At 43.9% G+C, this 19,886-nt stretch overlaps 1 protein-coding gene across 1 annotated transcript in view; it reads right to left on the reverse strand.

The window, feature by feature from the left end:
* Window positions 1-19,886, reverse strand: part of myt1lb (myelin transcription factor 1-like, b) — a 180,762-nt gene that overhangs the window by 119,558 nt on the left and 41,318 nt on the right. Inside the window, 1 exon segment of the mRNA XM_037796754.1 lies at window positions 5,058-5,171. The gene's annotated coding sequence lies outside the window, so the exon portion shown is untranslated.

The raw sequence follows: 19,886 nt of genomic DNA on the forward strand, positions 1-19,886 counted from the left end.
TATTTAAACAAAACACCCGTCAACAAGGAAATAAAAGCCTCTCGTCTGCGAGGCGAGTCTCTTGAGAGAGCTCTAGTCAGCGGTCCGTGAGCGAGGCGAGGTAGCGACCCCGGCAGGCGCTTTTTGCTCCAACTCCGAAAACGTTGGATCAAATGTTCGATTCGCCATCTAACTTCGTAAAACTGTCAATATTCAAAATCTACACGGTTGATTTCTCGCCTCAGAAACTTTCAGAAGTGAATTTAGTTATGAAATAGCTACGAAAAATGTAAAAAACGAGCCGTTATTGGCTGCTGCTGTTGTTGTAACCGTAGCCTGTACCGTTCCAGCGCTTTGCATCGTGGGATACAGTAGGCGAGGTAGACTGGTCCGATGCATATTGGAGATTTTTCGCGGTATTAAAAACATGAAAATAGTAAAATTGTGTAAATAATCCAGCCACGATATATCGTGTTTAATTCAATTTAGCTCTTGGTTAAGCTATTTCTCTTTTGTGTTCTCCCGCATGCAGTAAATAAAAGCCTGTTGCAGACATGACGTCATACACGTGCGTCACAAACAGACTATAAAGTTAACGCACCACAAGCAAGCGCACGTCTCGTCTTCGTGATTCTGTCAAAATGACGACGAATGAAAAGGAGATACTTTATCGCCCTGCTAAAAACATAAACTCTGCAGTGTGGGAATTCTTCGGGTTGCACAAGAAAAACTAAGTCCTTCTTGTTACTGCTCCAGCGTGAAGGGAATGTGGAGCTACAGTAGCCTAAAGAGGGAATACTTCAAACATGCTGCATAGTCACCTTCACAATCATCATGCCGAACATTTCACCACTGTAGAGCGACTCAGTTGTAACGTTAGCATAACTAAACATGTCAGTTGAGTTATATGAGTACAATGTTAGCATATCTTGGTTAGTGAATGACTACGTGAGCTAGCTGGCTAACGTTAGCTAGCCAGCTAAAGCTAGGTGGTGTTGGCTGGCTGGCTTGGCTAGATAAAGCCAAGCAATGCTAGCCAACCCGGCTGAGCCACCCGTCACCACCGGCGGGTCCCGGCTGGCCAACACCACCCGGCTCCAACCGGCCGAGCCACCCGTCACCACCGGCGGTCCCCAGCCGAGTCACCCGTCACCACCAGCGGTCCCCGGCCGAGCCACCCGTCACCACCGGCGGTCCCCGGCCGAGCCACCCGTCACCACCGGCGGGTCCCGGCTGGCCAACACCACCCGGCTCCAACCGGCCGAGCCACCCGTCACCACTGGCAGGCCCCAGCTGGCCAACACCACCCGGCTCCAACCGGCCAAGCCACCCGTCACCACCGGCGAGTCACGGCTGGCCAGCACTGCCCGGCTTCAACCGTGATAGTGAATGACTATGTTAGCTAGCTAGCTAAGTGCTAAATAAATTTGGTATAAAAATTTATATCGTGACAGGCCTAATACCATATAGTATGAGGATGCACTACTAGTATAGTATGAGGATGCACTACTAGTATAGTATGAGGTTGCACTATTAGTATAGTATGAGGTTGTAATACTAGTATAGTATGAGGATGCACTACTAGTATAGTATGAGGTTGCACTACTAGTATAGTATGAGGTTGTACTACTAGTATAGTATGAGGTTTGGAATACAGCGAGACTGTGTCCAAAGCTCCGTCTCTGGCCTCAGAGACAAACTGTGATCAGAGGAGAGAGAGAGAGAGAGAGAGAGAGGAGAGAAACAAGCGCGACAATAAATGACAACAAATTGTATTTTTATAGATCACAGCACACTACTGCAGAAGGATTTCTGTTGTGTTTTTGTAATGATTATGTACTGAGGTGGGTCACACAGATACTGGTATTGAAAAGATGCAACTATTTATATTGTAGACTGTTGTAGTCTAATTTTTAAAACTCTTTCTAAATAAAAGGGAGTTCAGTTCTCTTTTTAAGGAAGAATTTGAAAGTGTAAATGACAGTTGTCAGGGTATAAAACCAATGATCTGTTGATCTTTATGAATCAAGAGTCCATAGTTCAACAATGACATGTTGAAATCAAAAGTCCAATCGAATTGGAGAATCGTGACACCCCTACTTATTACTACTTTACATTTGAAACAGGTTCCAGTCACTGGAGGCCAATGCAGGGAACACATTAAACATGTGGAGGCTGAATGGTGATTGATTGAGCTTTTGGGCGATTGAAGGTGAGGTTTGGACCACTCAGAAGGGCTGTGGACATAAACCTGAATGACCTTCCTTTTGTCATTTAGACATGTGCAGATGATGACAGCAGAGTGATGACAGCAGTTTGACCAGGAATCCCAGCCCCCCCACCAACAATAACTGTTATCAAACTGACTGTAATGAAGCTGAAGGAAAGGGAGTGAGAAGGGCGGTAACTCAATTCCTTGACCCTTAACTTGTGGTGACGTGTAAATATAACATTGAGCGGAGTTTGGGGTCGTTTTTGCGTTCGAGTGTCGATGGAGATATTTTATAAAACGAAAGCCGTGTGGACTGATTTCTTTTTTTAAACAGAAGGGAAAATGTATGTTTTTAGAAATATCTGCATACGTAGACAGGGCCTTATAGGCTACATCCATACAAATACGTTTTCCAACGATCTCCGTCCAGACGAGGGTTTTAGGGCCGTTTCAGACTTAATCTCCGTCCATACTACAACTTCTGAAACCACATACCACATGACACCACTGGGCTTGCTTATGCCGGTGTAAACAGGAAGCAGCGCTGGACACGTGAATTGATGCAAAGCGCTCAAAATAATAGCTTTCCTCCTGCGCATTTAGGCAGTAGTAGTATTATGAAATGCAGTATTTAACTGCTGCTAGCAGAGACAACAAGGTAAGCAACGCCTGTAACTGGTTATCCATGTTGAAATGAACTGCTGGTGGTCGAGGCTGCATGTTGTTTATTTTCTTCCGGAAAAGGTTCACGTGATATGGCATGACGAATCAGCGAAGGACACGTCATGACTGATGAGACTCAATCAAGAAGCGAACGTGGGCATCTGCATGATCGTTTTTAAAGGTCTCTGTTTCTCTCCGTCCAGACTTAAACACAACCCCGGATTTTTAAAACTAAAACGGGGTCAGCAGTGTTTTCAGTATGCCGGAGTAGTGTGGACGCTAAGCATAAATGTAGAAAAAGTTATGCGTTTTAAAACATATGGAAGTCTGGATGTAGCCTTAAATGATTGCTATACAGCCTGAGTGGGTCATGTTGGATACTTTTTCCTTCATAAAACCTTGATTCTATTCAGCTTTAGTGCCTTTTATTGAAAACATTTTATCTCTGAAAACTGCACTGCTGCTGCATTCATTGAATAAATTAAACTGCTATTGGAGGTCAGCTGTTGTGTCAGGAGGCTGTAAAAACTAGTTTGTATTGGCTTATGTTATACCGTGGTTTTCTAAAATCTAATAGGTCAATAAAAGGGTTAGTATAACATGATCTTAACACATTGATCTCATATTACCAAACATGCAGGTTCAGGAAACTTTTCATCTAATAATTAATAACAAAACTTTCTGGCTAAGGAGGATCTATATTTGAAACTTACACACAAGAGGGGTTTAAACTATTGGAGACCTTTGTAAAGAGGCGTTCCCCTGTCATTTCAATAATTTAAGATTAAACACAACACATGTTTTTGAACGTACAAATTCTACATTTTCCATGTTTTTGACGTCATCAACAGTGAAAATATTACGGTGGTCATTTCTCTTTTTAAACCAGGCTACTTATTCAGTCCCTCTCAAACCAGAGGGGGTGATTGTTGGAAAAGTGGAAAGACAAAAAGGTTTTGATGAGTTATTATTTTGTTTCCGTCTACAATGAACCACGAGGTAAAATGATTGTTTCTGTCAAAGGAGTCCGGTGGCTTTGAGGAGAGCATGTAACGGCAGTTTCTTTTCACATGTAACTCGGTGAATTATGGGTTTATTATTACCAAACCAGAGTTGGTGATTGTTGGAACAGTGGAAAGACTATCCAAGACGGTTTTGATGAGTTATTATTTTGTTTCTGTAGAGTTTGAATGAAGTGTGTTTTGATGATCAGCGAGGTAAAATGACTGTTGTCTGACTGGAGTCTGGTGGCTTTGAGAAGAGCATATTAATTGTATGTTTTGTACGTTGATAAATGATAATATTTTTTCAAATCCCCGGTGATTTTATTTACAAGGTAAAAGTGAGCATGGCTCACATCCCCCCGCTCACTGCTTGACTCCTACTAAGGTAGGGCCAAAGGTTTTGCCCTTTAGGAAATAATAGAATTAATGTGCATTAACTAATTCACTAATTGGCACCCTGGACTTCTAACCCCCAAAGGCACAACTAGACCACACTGTCAACCATCACACCAAATTTGTAGTTTCTAAGTGAAATATTTTCAGAGTTTGAACGGACGGAAGGACGGACACACGGAGCGCTATATACCTCCGACTACGTTGTTGCAGGGGTATTATTATATATCCACTTCAACGTGCGTCACATAGCATCGCGCCAGAAAAGGGACAACAATTAGCGTGTCCACCCGGGTGACATGTTTCCATCACTGCCGATCAGAGCTGGAGCCGATAAATAGCCGTGACTACTGCAGAGTCATTTGTCCCGGGAATGAATGCTGATTATAACATTTCCCACTGAAGACAGAAGCCAGATTTCAGTGGGTGTTAGTGGGGTTTTATGTTTCTGTGGGAAAGTTGACAATCCCCTCCTTCCCCTTGCCTGGTTGACTAATCGTTTCATCTCAAATTTTCCTTAGGACGATATACAGTACATTGTTATAGACAAATGCTGTTTTGTTTTTTGCTTCTTTTTTTAAAAAACAAAATCATTCTATTTTGTTGTTGGTGCTAGTGCTGTTGATACTGATGATGCTATGCTATGAAATATAAAATGTATGAAATATAATGAAAAATGTGGCAATAAAAACTAGTACAATTCACATTTTTCACGCAAACCTGCATCAGAAGCAGTTGGTGAACATGATCAAAACAAGCATCACATCTGAAGAGGTTTATGTGAACAACAGGATGTGCTACACTACCTGAAAGGGTTTGGGGGTCGAGACAGCTCTTTGGTCCGGACCTCTGCTTCCACCGTGACCTACTGTTGTCAACTGGAGAGGAACGGCTCACCACGTCTCCCCCAAACTCATTTTCTACACAGAGGGAGGGAAGAAGACGGAGAACATGCATCATTAAAATCATTTCCAGAACAATCACATTCGCATGCAGCCATGACAGGATCTGAAATTTCCTCTTCTCCTTTGACTCTAGGCTCATGAATAGTCATATAGCATCGGCTATGCGGCACACGCCAAGCGAACGTTGATTTCCGCCATAACGACGGCCGCTTGTCGTGCGCGATAGGCTTGGCAACATGGGGTAATTAGCTAGATTTATCATCTTCTGCAGGAAGTGGGGACAAATATAGCTAATGATCCGTGCCTGCCTCCATGATTTCTCTCCTCAGCTCTCCATCCTTTGCTGAGTTAGAGGAGGAGAGGGAAGGGGAGGGAGGGTGGTGGAGGAGCGAGTAAAGGGGTCGATGTCCTACTTTGTAAAAAAGGGTAAAATAACCTTCGACAAAAGAAAGCAAGGGAAAGAGATGGAGGTGTGAATGAACATATGCACTCAAACACTGCCGGTGTACGCTGCCTGTCTTTGTCTCTGTCCATCCGGTGCTGCTAATTGAGAGAACGTATGGGAGAGAACAGATGAGGTGTTGATGGTGTATAGGGACCATCACAAAGAATGAAGGCCCCCATAGGGAGCCTACCAGACGGCCCATAACACGTACACACCAACACACACACACACACACACACACACACACGCGCACGCACACACGCACGCACGCACGCACGCACGCACGCACGCACGCACGCACGCACGCACGCACGCACACACACACACACACACACACACACACACACACACACACACACACACACACACACACACACACACACACAGCTATTCCCAACCTATTTCAAAGCAGCTTAAATCAAAACAATAGCTGCTCCCTCAGGACAAACACAACCGTAGGCACACAGTGAGTGCTCAGAGTGCCTGTTGTGCGTTATGTAAAAGAAGCAGTAGTTGTTACGTGCATAAGCGGACTTTACTTTGAACCAGCAGGGGGTCTTTTTTTACCATTCATTACACACACACCTCTGTTTTCCACCTTTTTTTATCCACTTCCTCTGTAGTGTGACTCTTGAGTGTGGCCAGGCTGTAAAGTTGTAAGGGGATAGCGCAAACAATGGGCCACTCACACTATATGTTCATTTTATGACTATGGTCCTGCTGTCTTTTATGTCTTTGAAATCAGCATCAAAAGCTGGTTTGAATATAATTAGGCTATAGCCACCGGTGCACCCCTAAAGCATTTTCATTCAGAGAAAAAAATGTCGGTATAACAAAGACAAAGTGCTTTGGCGCAAAGGTAGCTTGCAAACTGCGCAGGTAGAAATTAGGGCTGGGACGATACACCAATCTCCCGATTCAATACTATCACGATACTTGGGTGCTATTTCAATATGTATTGCAATTTTTAAGTATTGCAATTCTACAAGTATTGCGATTTGATTTATTAAACACCAGACAATGGAAAAAAGTTGAATCATATACTTCTAGGAATGCTTACTTTGGAAAATTAATTTGCAATTAATTGTGATTAATAATGGACAATCATGCGACCAATCGCAATTAAAAAGTTTTTATTGATTGACAGCCCTAATAGATACACATCTACAGTATATACAGCATGTGTGTAGTAGGGCAGGGACGATACACCTATCTCCCGATTCGATACAATCACAATACTTGGGTGCCGATTCAATATGTATTGTGATTTTTAAGTATTGCGATTTGATATTACATATTATTGTGATTTTTGTTAACTTTTTTAACACTAGACCACGGGAACAAGTTGAATCATACACTTCTAGGGACTTTCACTTTGGAAAATATCTAAATTAATACAGTAAGAATGTTTGATTTTCAGCATGTATGTAGTCAGAGATGTTCTGAAGTCAAATATATCAGTCATTGTCAGGAATTATTTATTCCATTTTTTCCAGTAACCCAAAAATCAAAGAATAAAGACATTTCCCTCATAGATTAGTGATATTTTCTTTTTAATTTATAAAGGATATGTAATGTTTTATACTTCTGGTTAATATAATCCAATCATTCTGATTTCCATAGATGTATTTTATATACTTTCTCGTTTAATTTCGCTGCGACCGGCTGCAAACAAACATATAATTTCAGAGAACATAGTGGCCCTGGTAGTAAATGGAACACTCCTATCATTTCTAACTGCATTTACATTAAACAAATTCCAAAGCAGGTTGAATAATTTCTAGCAAATTTGTGTCATAATTGGCCTTTCGCTAAGCCCCACCCCCCGCTGCTACTCTGTCAAGCTGTCAGAGATACCATGGAGTCAACACTGTCACTAACTGCAATCCCTGAATAACTATTATCTATTTTTTGGAAAACAAAACAGCACTTTCAGGGAGAAGCAGACAGAAGGATCTACAATATGCGTTTGGAGGATATATTAGGAAGTCAAACTGATTCAGCAGCGCAAACAGGTTACAAAGATAAAGATAGAAGCTAAAGCCTACAGATCACAGTGTAAAAGTGAACCACCATCACCTGGCGATCGAGACAGAAGACAATGAAATTAAGGAGCAACGCTGTTCCTGTGAAGCCGGGTAGGTCTTTATTCACTGTTACAATCATTAAAATATATATATATGGGCGATATGGCCGAAATCTTCTATCACGATATGGGTCATTTCGTCTCATCTCGATGACGGTATACATCACAATATAGCATGTTTTCTGGTAATTCAATAAATAAATAGTCTATATGACAAAAACACATGGTAAATCATATTTTGTATACTCCTGTGTGAATTAAATATTTGATAAATGAAAAGTACTGAGTATTTTCTTGTTTTAAGAAATTGAGTGCAAAATGAACATCACTCTTTAAAGAAAAAATTACTGAGAAAAAAGCCTAAAAAAATATATAAATGTGATAGCATGTGTACACATTCAGTATACCTTCAGTAGCTAGCATAGAAGTGCTAACGCTAGTTACAGTGGGTGGAAATGGAGCAAATATGATTAAAAAAGTTATTTTTATAATACGGTCACTATATCCTGACAGTAGTGCATGAGACAGGTAATCTGAAAAAATCATGTTCCTCTGTGTCCTCCGGTGCTCCTAACGGCATCTGCAAGATTTCACAGACAAGAGGAAATCAACCAATCAGAGCCGAGCTGGAGTCTGCCGTCCAGCTGCCGTCTATGAGAGCCGGCTGTCAATCACTCGCAAGCTCCGATGAAACAGTCAAACTAGGCAGCGCTGATTAAATATGAATCAATATTCTGTTACTTTAATGCCATATCTCTCTCCTCAGATGTTCTCAGAATCATCTTGTAGTGCACGGTTTAGCTGTAAAATGAGAAAGGCGGAGCACAGCCAATAGGAACGCTCTCTCTCTGAAATTACCTGTGATTGGTCAAAGTCCATGAGCCATGAGGAGGAGCAGAAGTCTAGTTTTCTCTCAGAACACTTGAATTACAATATGCTGAAAGGTTATTATGGGATTTTTGCCCAATGATGCCAAAAACTTTCTGCCTACTGCAGCTTTAATGCTAAGCTTTTAGAAACGTGTATCTCCTTCCAACCTCTACAGGTAACGAGTATCACTTTCACACAATGTTTAACCATGACTTGCTCCAAATCCACAAAACCAGCCTGAAAATGAAGAAAATGTGAAACGATTGCATGACTTACGCTTTGACTTAGAAAACTTTAATGTCCCCTAAGGGGCAATTAGAACACAGAACAACAGAGACAACAACAAACGTCCATGATCATGATCTATAAATAAATAAGACATATTTTGCACTTGCACGCCCCCCAGTCTGAGTTAATATAACATAGAGTCTATATGGAGCAGAGCCGGAAAGTTGTCGGACCCTGGTCGTAGCTGGCCGATGCTACCCTGTGATTGGCCAATCTGCCTGGACTTAGCGACGGGTCAATTCCATCTGCTTTCACCCCATAAAGTACAAGCACACACACATACACACACACACATGCTCATCCCTGGCCCATTGGTCATTATAATCAGAGTGTAAGTGATGGGTCTGTCCTCTGATGAAGGTCTTCATGTGGAGGCTGATGACAAATCACAGCTCTCTGACTCTTCATCAGAACACAGCCCACATTCCCCCCGTACATCTCTGCGGATCAGGAAAAAACCAGGGGGGGACAAATGGCAAGAGTCTAACTAGACAACAGAAGAATATACAATACAACAATAGAGCACACTGTGGCAATGTGTGTTTGTGCATGGTGGTATGCTAGTGTGCTAGTTTCAGCACCAAGGACAGTGACAGACAGAGCGCATCCGGGGAAGTATAGGGCTGTATTCCAAACCGCCTCCTGCATACTACGGAGGAACGCAGTACGCAGTATACAGTACATACTGCATACTGCGTTCCTCCGTAGTATGCAGTATGTGACGGTTAAAGTGATGTATTTAGCAGTATGCTAGACCAGGCTTTAGCCTTTAAACCAGCTCTTAAAGCACTGGATAAAAAAACAAACTCGTACCACTATTACAATATTATCTAACAATACAACTTTGACTTTGTTGTTTATGTTCTGTTAGTTTACTTTATACGATACTGCAGGTTTAAACTATTTATTCTAACAGCTCTTAGTGAAGTGAGACAAACAGGATCATCAACGAGGGGAGACGGGAAATATCAAATATTCATCCACAACATTTACGTTACTCAAACTGCTTTTTCAGGAATGTTAAAAAGGGTCATGTTGTCTCAGCAGGTATCTCTCTGACCTATCAGAGGAGGCTCTTTCTCTCTCCTCTTCTCTCTCATCTTCTCTCTCCTCTTCCCTCTCCTCTCCTCTCTCCTCTCCTCTCTCCTCTACTCTCTCCTCTTCTCTCTCCTCTTCTCTCTCCTCTTCTCTCTCCTCTCCTCTCTCTTCTTCTCTCTCCTCTTCTCTCTCCTGTTCCCTCTCCTCTTCTCTCTCCTCTTCCCTCTCCTCTCCTCTCTCCTCTCCTCTCTCCTCTACTCTCTCCTCTTCTCTCTCCTCTTCTCTCTCCTCTTCTCTCTCCTCTCCTCTCTCTTCTTCTCTCTCCTCTTCTCTCTCCTGTTCCCTCTCCTCTTCTCTCTCCTCTTCTCTCTCCTCTCCTCTCTCTTCTTCTCTCTCCTCTTCCCTCTACTGTTCCCTCTCCTCTTCTCTCTCCTCTTCCCTCTCCTCTCCTCTCTCCTCTTCTCTCTCCTCTACTCTATCCTCTTCCCTCTCCTCTTCTCTCTCCTCTTCTCTCTCCTCTCCTCTCTCCTCTCTCTTCTTCTCTCTCCTCTTCCCTCTACTGTTCCCTCTCCTCTTCTCTCTCCTCTTCCTTCTCCTCTCCTCTCTCCTCTTCTCTTTCTCTTCTCTCTTCTCTTCTCTCTCCTCTTTTCTTCCTCTCCTCTTCTTTCTCCTCTTCCCCCTCCTCTTCTCTCTCTCCTCTTCCCTCTCCTCTTCTCTCTCCTCTTCTCTCTCCTCTTTTAGGTACTGTAGGTGAGGTACACTCGTCCGATGCAGACTGGAGATTTTTTACGAATCAGTATGACCTCCAGGTATTTTTGGCATACTGTAGATTTTGGTATTGTTCTCATACTGCATACTACACACTACATACTACATATTACATGTTGGCCAAATCAGTACGTACTACTACTATAGTATGAGGTTTAGAATACAGCCTAGGTCTTCAACTGCAATGGGAGCACCCTCACAGGAAGGCAAGCACACGCGCGCACACACAAACACACAAACACACAATCTCAAGTCTTATATACAATCCCATACACAAAGACATCTATAGATACACAAGCTATTCTTCTTCCTCTTCTTACAAAGCTAGAATATATGACCAAGGACTGGGAGATTTCTTCTCAGCCCAGAATCCTACCAGTGTGTGTGCTTCTCACAGTCTATTCCGTGGAGATTGATAGGGGTCCATGCCTGCCCTTTACTGGGCTCCTATCAAAGCCAAGGTACGCACATTGCAAATAGTCTGGGAAGACCGGCTGTTGTGACACACACACAAACACACACACACACACACACACACACAGCCGTGTACTTCTATCTTTGTGAAGACACTCATTGACATAATGCATTCCTTAGCCCCTTACCCTAACCTTAACCATCTCTAGCCTTGGGAACAAGTTCTTCTATCCCTCACACAACTTTACATTTTTTTTTGGGGGGGAGGGGATTTTTAACAACATTTTGTAATGTTTTAACCTTTTATCCTTCATTTTATTATTTTATTACCTTCTCTTGCCTTTTTTAATTCTTTTTATATTCTTTTATTTTTTCTAATGGGATTTAATCAACTATTATGGTTTCAATTAAGAACCCTTTCTAAATGCCCACAAGACATATTACTACCCCCTGTGCCCGTGCCCCTCGGTGCACCCAACTTGGATACAACGTTCTTCACCTAACCTAACCTAAACCTAATTCTAACCTGAACCTTAAAACCAAGCCTGAACCCTCAAACAGGCCTTTGAAGATCTGTCCGAAAGTGAGGACTGGCCAAAATGTCCTCACTTTCCAAAAATGTCCTCACTCTGAAGGTCTAAAACTCAAATTGGTCCTCACAAATATAGCTGAACAAGTAGACACACACACACACACACACACACACACACACACACATACACACACACATACACACTGTAATGAAAATCCTATTGTATGGTTATGTACACTGCAGTATGGAAAGTGGGCTGTGATGTCCGCTGTGACATTTTCTATGACATATACTGTACATGACAGGCATTTTAGAGAAAGCTAAATTACAGCCATCACATAAAGACACACACATATGGCACGTGAGGACAAGGGGCACACACAAATAAGCACATATTACAAGAGAGACACATGGGTTATTCATGTGATGTGCATGCACACACACAGACACACACACAGTAATCTCTTTCTCCCAGGCTCTGAGAGTGACTGGGGCTGCCTGACCTACATTCTAGCAGATATGTATACAGGCAGAGAGGAGATGAAATCTCACTCTCTATTGCTCTCCCTCTCTCTGTTCCATATCCTGTGTTCTTTTTGGTGCCTGTTAGACACACACACACGCACATGTATACGCACGCACACGCACACACACACACACACACACACACACACACACACACACACACAGTGCAGGTGAAGTAGCGACTATGATTTCTTGGCCTGAATGCCCTCGTGCTGCTGCTGAAACTAGCGTTGTAAGAGTACAGCTCCATGTGTTTGATGGATGTCAGACTGAGGTGAGAACAGGATTGCTGTATATCCTGTCATTCCTCTGCTGCACATGGAAGATCCTCAAACTACCCTGTGCTCTTTATGCATGGAAATAAAATATTTACATCCCCAAAAATAGGAATGCACCGATACCGATACCAGTATTGGGTATCGGGTCCGACACTGTGCTCATGTACTCGTACTCGCAAAACGGCTCCGATACAACGGCTCCAATACCACTTTACGGTGGTGCGCCCGACCCCGCTGGGCCGGGATCCCACCTCAGCCGGCGGGCACCGGCCCTCACTTGGCCCCTCCGGCCCCTCATTGCGCCACGGGGTTTTGCTTGCACCCTCTGACTCTTGCGTGCGTTAGACTCCTTGGTCCGTGTTTCAAGATGGGTCGGGTGGGTTGCAGACATCGCCGCAGACCCCTGGCGCCTTTTATATGGACCTAGTCCTGATCTGGCGGCACGACGCGGTTGGGGCGCACTGAGGAAAGACCGCCCCGGTCGACAGTCGCACCGGGAGCAGGGGACCGTCCCCGGCGGAGAGAGAGGGAGCAGGGAGGCCCGTCACGGTGCGGCGAGGTCCGGGCGGAGAGCACGAGCCACCTTCACCCCGAGCATTTCCAAGCCGACCTAGAACCGGTTGCGGCGCACCACCTCGTATGCGGGACTCCCCAGCCTGCCGTGTGTCGCTCACACCCTCCAGCTGGCTGTTAACCAGGGTCTTTTGGCACAGAGAAGTACTCGTATCAGTACTCGGTATCGGCGAATACCCAAATATAAGTACTTGTACTCGGTCTGAAAAAAAGTGGTATCGGTGCATCCCTACCCAAAAATACTGCATGTCAAGTCCAAAAGCCAACTTCTCAGGGCAACGAATGGTGAAGTGAGAGAAGGGGAGTGATGGAATGCAAGTAGAGAACGAGATAACTTGACGAGGAGAAGTGAAATGAATGTGTGTTTGTGTACACGTGTGTTTACTGGTCTGATTAGCCAGAGAGCAGGAGATGGGATTGGTCTGATAATACAGCCAGCTGGCAGCTTTATCTATTCCTCCTGAAACTGTTCTGTGAAATCAATGGACTGGACTGCAAACACAGACCAAGATAAAAGATAAGAAATAGTACACATCTCAATTTTAACTTAAAGGGATCATTTTGATACAATAGACGTGTTTCTGAGCAACGTCACCACAGAGATGCGTGCGGTGAAACTCGGTAAAATTAAGGGTTTATTTCGACCAAACCAGAGGTGGTGATTGTTGTAAAAGTGGAAAGACTGACCAAGAAGGTTTTGATGTTTTTATTTTGCTTCTGTCAAGTTTCAATGAAGTGAGTTTTACAATGATCCGCGGGGTAAAATTATTGTTTCTGTCAAAGGAGTCTGGTGGCTTTGAGGAGCACTCAAAACTCACTTTTTACATCTAACTTGGTGAATTAAGGGTTTATTATTACCAAACCAGAGTTGGTAATTGTTGGAACACTGTAAAGACTAACCGAGACGTCGTTTCTGTCGAGTTTGAATGAAGTGTGTTTTATGACGATCACCAAGGTTATTGACTTTCAATGGAGTCTGGTGGCTTTGAGGAGCACTCATAAAGTCAGTTTCTATTCACATCTAACTCGGTGAATTAAGGGTTTATTTCGACCAAACAAGAATTGGTAATTGTTTGAACAGTGGAAAACTAAAACAAGTTTTATTTTGTTTCAAGTTTGAATGAAGTGTGGTTCGATGATCAGCGAGGTAAAATGACTGTTGTCTAACTGGAGTCTGGTGGCTTTAAGGAGAGAATATTAATTGTGTGTTTTGTACATTAATAAATTATAATAATTGTCTAAAATCCTGTTGATTTTATTATTATATATTCACTTCAATGCATGTCACCTGGCATCAGCTGGAGCTGATAAATAGCCTTGACTACTGCAGAGTCATTTGTCCTGGGAACGAATGCTGATTATAATATTTCCCGCTGAAGATTGTTGGTGTTAGTGGGGTTTTCTGTCTAGTGGGAACATTGCCAATTCCCTCCTTCCCCTTGACTGGTCGATTAATTGTCTCATCTCCAATTTTCTTTAGGACGATGTACAGTACATTGTAACAGTATACACATATCATCTGTCTCCTTATACGAGTTTCTGAGCAACATCACAGCAACTAGAAGGCACGGCATGTCTGGCAGAGCCAAGCTCCAAGCAGAGATGACGCGGAGTTGTCGTGCAGTAAACTGCACCAACCGCAGAAAAGATGCAGTGAAAATGTTTAATATTCCGACGGGATCACATGACTTTGCTGGAAACAGAAGGAGATTATGGACCCAGGCCTGATGGGTAAAAGCATTCTAGTCACACAGCGCTAGCAGAGCAGCGGGTGGTCACGGCGAGCTGTCATGCTCCACAGATCAATAAAAATGAACTGATCAACAACCGGGTGATCAACCCACCATTTATATATATATTGAGCGAGTATGCCTTAAAACTTCAAAGTGATGCAAGACTTTGTTACGGCTCTAAATTGTTGTAACGTCACGCGACTACAGCGGGGGAAAGCTCACTCCGCTAATGTTAGCTAGCAACCAGCAACACGCTATTTAATGGAGAGTCGTCTGATGTTAATGTTCACTTGCCCGACATAAAGAGATCTGCTGTGTGATGGTTATACTAATAACAAGACCAAAATCCAAGTCTCCAGTTTTATATTAACATTCTACCTGTTGAGGAATCACTAAGGAAAAAGTGTCACGTAACTTGAACTCCAACTGGAGTGTCAACCAAACAGACCTCGGTCCCCCAAGTCAAATCACACTTAGGTCTGATCTAACGTCAGGTGATAATAATAAACAAATCTCATACTAATATGTCATATGATAATGGTATCTGGTGGTTGGACTCTGCAGGGGTCTAGTATAGTCAACAAGAAGGTACAAACAATGCAAAATCTACGTTGATTACAACAGCTGCCAAGGCAGTTTTGTTCCCTGAATGCGCACACACCCAGTAATGTATACAAGAAACCCGTCTATGGAAGTGGTCTTCATGTGTCCATATCCATTGCCATGCTTCATACCCATATTTTGACTATTCCCTTGCTATTTTAGCTGGCAGACTGCTCAGAGTGTCTATATCTAGGAGTTCTCTTTGTGCCCAGACAGCACAGAGGTTAGTAATTCAAAAAGCTTTCAGTTTATAAAAAAAAAGACTTGATCCACTATATCCCTGAACTAAACCACCCCAACCCTCTAAATCCCACTGAGGCATTACACTGACCACACTGTCAAAACAGTGATACAGCAGAAACCAACGGAAGAAATCCCATGACCCTGCATCCAGACAACTTTAATATTGCAGGATTTTTTCCAACAAATCCTCTTGCGAGTAGAGTGAAAATACAACAGAAAGCATGAGAAATTCAGTTCCCTAAAACTGTTTTTAACTGTTGGGTGCTTTCATTATAGACTTTCTGATGTCAAAATCTTTTTGATGACAGTGCCGTTGCCAGGCCTCTTAAGGCTGGCCCACACTAAAAGATTTATCAAATCTTAACAGAATTTGAAAATGTGAGAGCGCCCACACATAACAACATATTATGTTAAATCTAACAGCTTTGTTCCTATAGTGTGTGGAGATCAACGATTTGGCCAAAACAGCACACCACACACTAACAGATTCATTCATGAGCAACAAGAGTTCTGACAAAAAAAAAAAACTGAAGGAAATCTCGCAAAATCTCTCATGATCAAAAGTAAACAAACATGGCGGACGACATGCAGGAAGAATTAGCGATGTTAGTTCTGACTTTGTACTGAATGGAAAGAAAAATAATGGATGAAGACATGGAGACATGTTAAATAAACACTTGTGTTGTTGCCACAAATTAACAAGTCACTACTCCATTTCTGCGCTCCATCTTACTACTACTTTATGCTCCATGTTTAGCATTAGCTCATGTCTCAAACTTCTACTTTAAACAAACCACTAATAGTAATAACGCTATGCTGAAGAGTTGCTGTGTAGTTGGTTGCACCAACAATAAAAACAAAAACGCTGATCTCTGATTTGTTACCCTGCCATGTCCTAAAAAAGATCTCATAGAGCCAAACCAGCATGACTTTATTGCTCCAAGCTATAGACCAGACCAGCATGGTGTCATCGCTGAGGTTGCGATCTCTTTTGGGGGAAAGACACCCGCTGTCACAGGAGAGTGTGGAAGTGTGGAAAATGGCTAAATGATGCTGGTGACAGTGACTAGCATGGCTAGCTAACGTTAGCTTGAGTGTGAGGCTGCTGCAGTAATACAGTCATACATTAATGTTATAGCAGCATACTAAATCTCAGCCTATAGATCAAACAGTTGGTTATTAACATGTTGGTAATTTACAGACAACACTCAGCCTAACAGGGTTCAATCAGATATGTAGAGATGTCTGGATCAGTAATATCCTCCACTGTGTTGGACGGGGGAAGACTGAAGGGACATGGCGGTGATCAACCTTCATTTATTAAGGTATCACTAACGCTCAGGTTCAGGCAAGATCCCAGAATAATTATTAGACGTGTGTATAAAACAAACGTTTGTATAACAAGAGATAACTGCATACGAACTTGTCAAAATTAAAATCCAAACACTCGTCAAATTGCATTGAAGTCTATGAGATCTTCTGTTTTCTATCCCCCAAAAGGGGGCAGGGCCTTAACTTTTTGCGAAGTACCTGTATGTGCCGGTCTGATGTATATAAAATCAACACATATCACAATGTAACCTTTGGGTGCTTCTTTTAACAACAGCTAAAGAAAATGAATCTGCCTGTTGTTCTGAATCTCTCACAAAATGTGGTATGGCGGAGACACTGAGGTTCAAGGGTGAAAGAAGCTGTCAGGTAGTGAAGTGGACTGGCTCTTTATGACTTCCCTACTCCGATCAAAGAGGAAGAGTGAGCCGAGGTAAAAGCAGTTTTCTGACCCGCTTTTCTCTTCAAGGACGTGAGAGATGGAACTGACCGCGTGCATGACCTGCTGGGCTTCACTGTACTCACAAGCACACACACACACACACACACACACACACACACACACACACACACACACACACACACAAATAGATGACGCCTACTCAAGGAAGTAAAACTAAATAAATATATAACGCACAGATGGAACACATGCGGTGCATTCATTATTAGCTTACCCCCTCCCAATGAGACTCACATAGACACAAGTGGCTAAAAGCGCACACCCCACCCCTGTGCTTTCTCGAGGGAGGTGCCTCCTCCTCTGTAAGGGCAGAGAGTGGGGGAAATAACATTGAGCGAACCACCGCCGCAATTACCCACAGTGGGGTAATCACCAGCACAATGCACTATGGGTTGGCTGCCTGGGAGAGAGAGTGAAATACTCAGGTGAGGAGAGAAGCCAGACAGCAATCAGCCCAGCAGGAAGAGGAAGAGAGAGACGGAGAGAGAGAGAGGGAGAGAGGAGAGCAAAGGGCCATTCCTTTAATTTCCAAGGGAGAGCCAGGGCCTTAATTACTTGATGAGTCTCCTTCTCTCTCTTTCTCTCTCTCTGCTCTGTGGCTGTAAAAAGGTGTGTGTGTGTGTATGTGTGTGTGTGTGTGCGTGTGAGTGCCCATTATCAGACTGGGAAGACTCCAATCACCTCTCAGCACAGATAGCGAGTGAAGGGAACAACATTGCAGTGAGGGAGAGAGAGAGAGAGAGAGAGAGGTGATTTACGCCTTTAGAAGTGTTAACACCATCTCTCATCCCCAGCAGCTATAGAACACCAAGGTTGAGGAGTGAGGGAGCCGAGATCTGAAATAGCCACAGGAAAACACAGAGCTGTACGCCACCTCCACCTATAGAAAACCACAGTATTCATGCTGCTGTACATAATGCCATGAGGGAGTGTTCAAGATATTCTCTCTGAGCATGTAGCATGGTGAGCTGCAGTATGTCCAGGCCTCTGAAGTGCAAGCATTTTTCTTGCATATGTGAATGACAATTAGAAAGAGTTAACATGAACAATGATTTAAAAATGTTGCAAATGACTATGAGTTCAGTCACTCAATTAAAGGTACAGCTGCCTAATGTAGCAAACATTTGATGTGGGTGATGACTCAGACTACCACTGGCTGATTTGTGTCCAACAAAAAGATCAAAGTACAAAACCTTTAGGTGATAAGTAGGGCTAGACCCGAGTATTCGACTGGATATTTGTTCATTGGGTACGTATTCATGTTCAATTTAGGATTTGGATATTCGTTTTATTTTTTTTTCCACAGATAGATCTGTTGTCACCGTTGTGCCGTTGTGTATGTGTGTGTGTGTGTGTGTGTGTGTGTGTGTGTGTGTGTGTGCGTGTGTGTAGACACAGAGAGAGAGACAGAGAAAGAGGGGGGTTGGGGAGCGAATCAATGCACTGCATGCAGCTCTACAATTAAATAAGATTTAACCAGTAGCGGCTGGTAGCAGTAAAACAATGGCTTAAAAGATTTCTTAAAAACAATCATTGCAGGCTCAGGATGGGAATGAACCTCGTGTGTGTGTAATGTGCCAATAGAAGCCTGTCAGTCCAACGAGGGGTGAGCAGAGTGCAGCTGTCTGTCGCCCCCTACTGGGATCAAGTCCCGGGATACAGTCCCGGGAGAGTGGAGTGCAGCAGGCCATTGCCCATATCGGGATCCAGATCCGGGTGAGTGGAGTGCAGCAGTCCATCGCCCATACCAAGATCCAGTACCGGGTGAGTAGAGTGCAGCAGTCTATCGCCCAAACCAAGATCCAGATCCGGGTGAGTGGAGTGCAGCAGTCCATCGCCCACACCAAGATCCAGTCCCGGATGAGTGGAGTGCAGCAGTCCATTGCCCATACCAAGATCCAGTCCTGGGTGGGTAGAGTGCAGCAGTCCATTGCCCATACTAAGATCCAGTCCCCGGTGAGTACAGTGCAGCAGTCCATCACATACCAAGATCCAGTCCCGGGTGAGTGGAGTGCAGCAGTCCATCGCCCATATCGGGATCCAGTCCCGGGTGAGTGGGGTGCAGCAGTCCATCGCCCATACCAGGATCCAGTCCCGGGTGAGTGGGGGGCAGCAGTCCATCGCCAATACTAGGATCCAGTCCCGGGTGAGTAGAGTGCAGCAGTCCATCGCCAATACTAGGATCCAGTCCCGGGTGAGTGAGATGCAGCAGTCCATCGCCCATACTGAGATCCAGTCCCGGGTGAGTGGGGTGCAGCAGTCCATCGCCCATACCGAGATCCAGTCCCGGGTGAGTGGGATGCAGCAGTCCATTGCCCATACCAGGATCCAGTCCCGGGCGAGTGGGGTGCAGCAGTCCATTGCCCATACCAGGATCCAGTCCCGGGCGAGTGGGGTGCAGCAGTCCATTGCCCATACCAGGATCCAGTCCCGGGCGAGTGGGGTGCAGCAGTCCATCGCCCATACCAAGATCCAGTTCCGGGTGAGTGGAGTGCAGCAGTCCATTGTCCATACCAAGATCCAGTCCCGGATGAGTGAAGTGCAG

This window comes from Sebastes umbrosus, chromosome 16, assembly GCF_015220745.1.
Source record: "Sebastes umbrosus isolate fSebUmb1 chromosome 16, fSebUmb1.pri, whole genome shotgun sequence".
NCBI lineage: Eukaryota > Metazoa > Chordata > Actinopteri > Perciformes > Sebastidae > Sebastes > Sebastes umbrosus.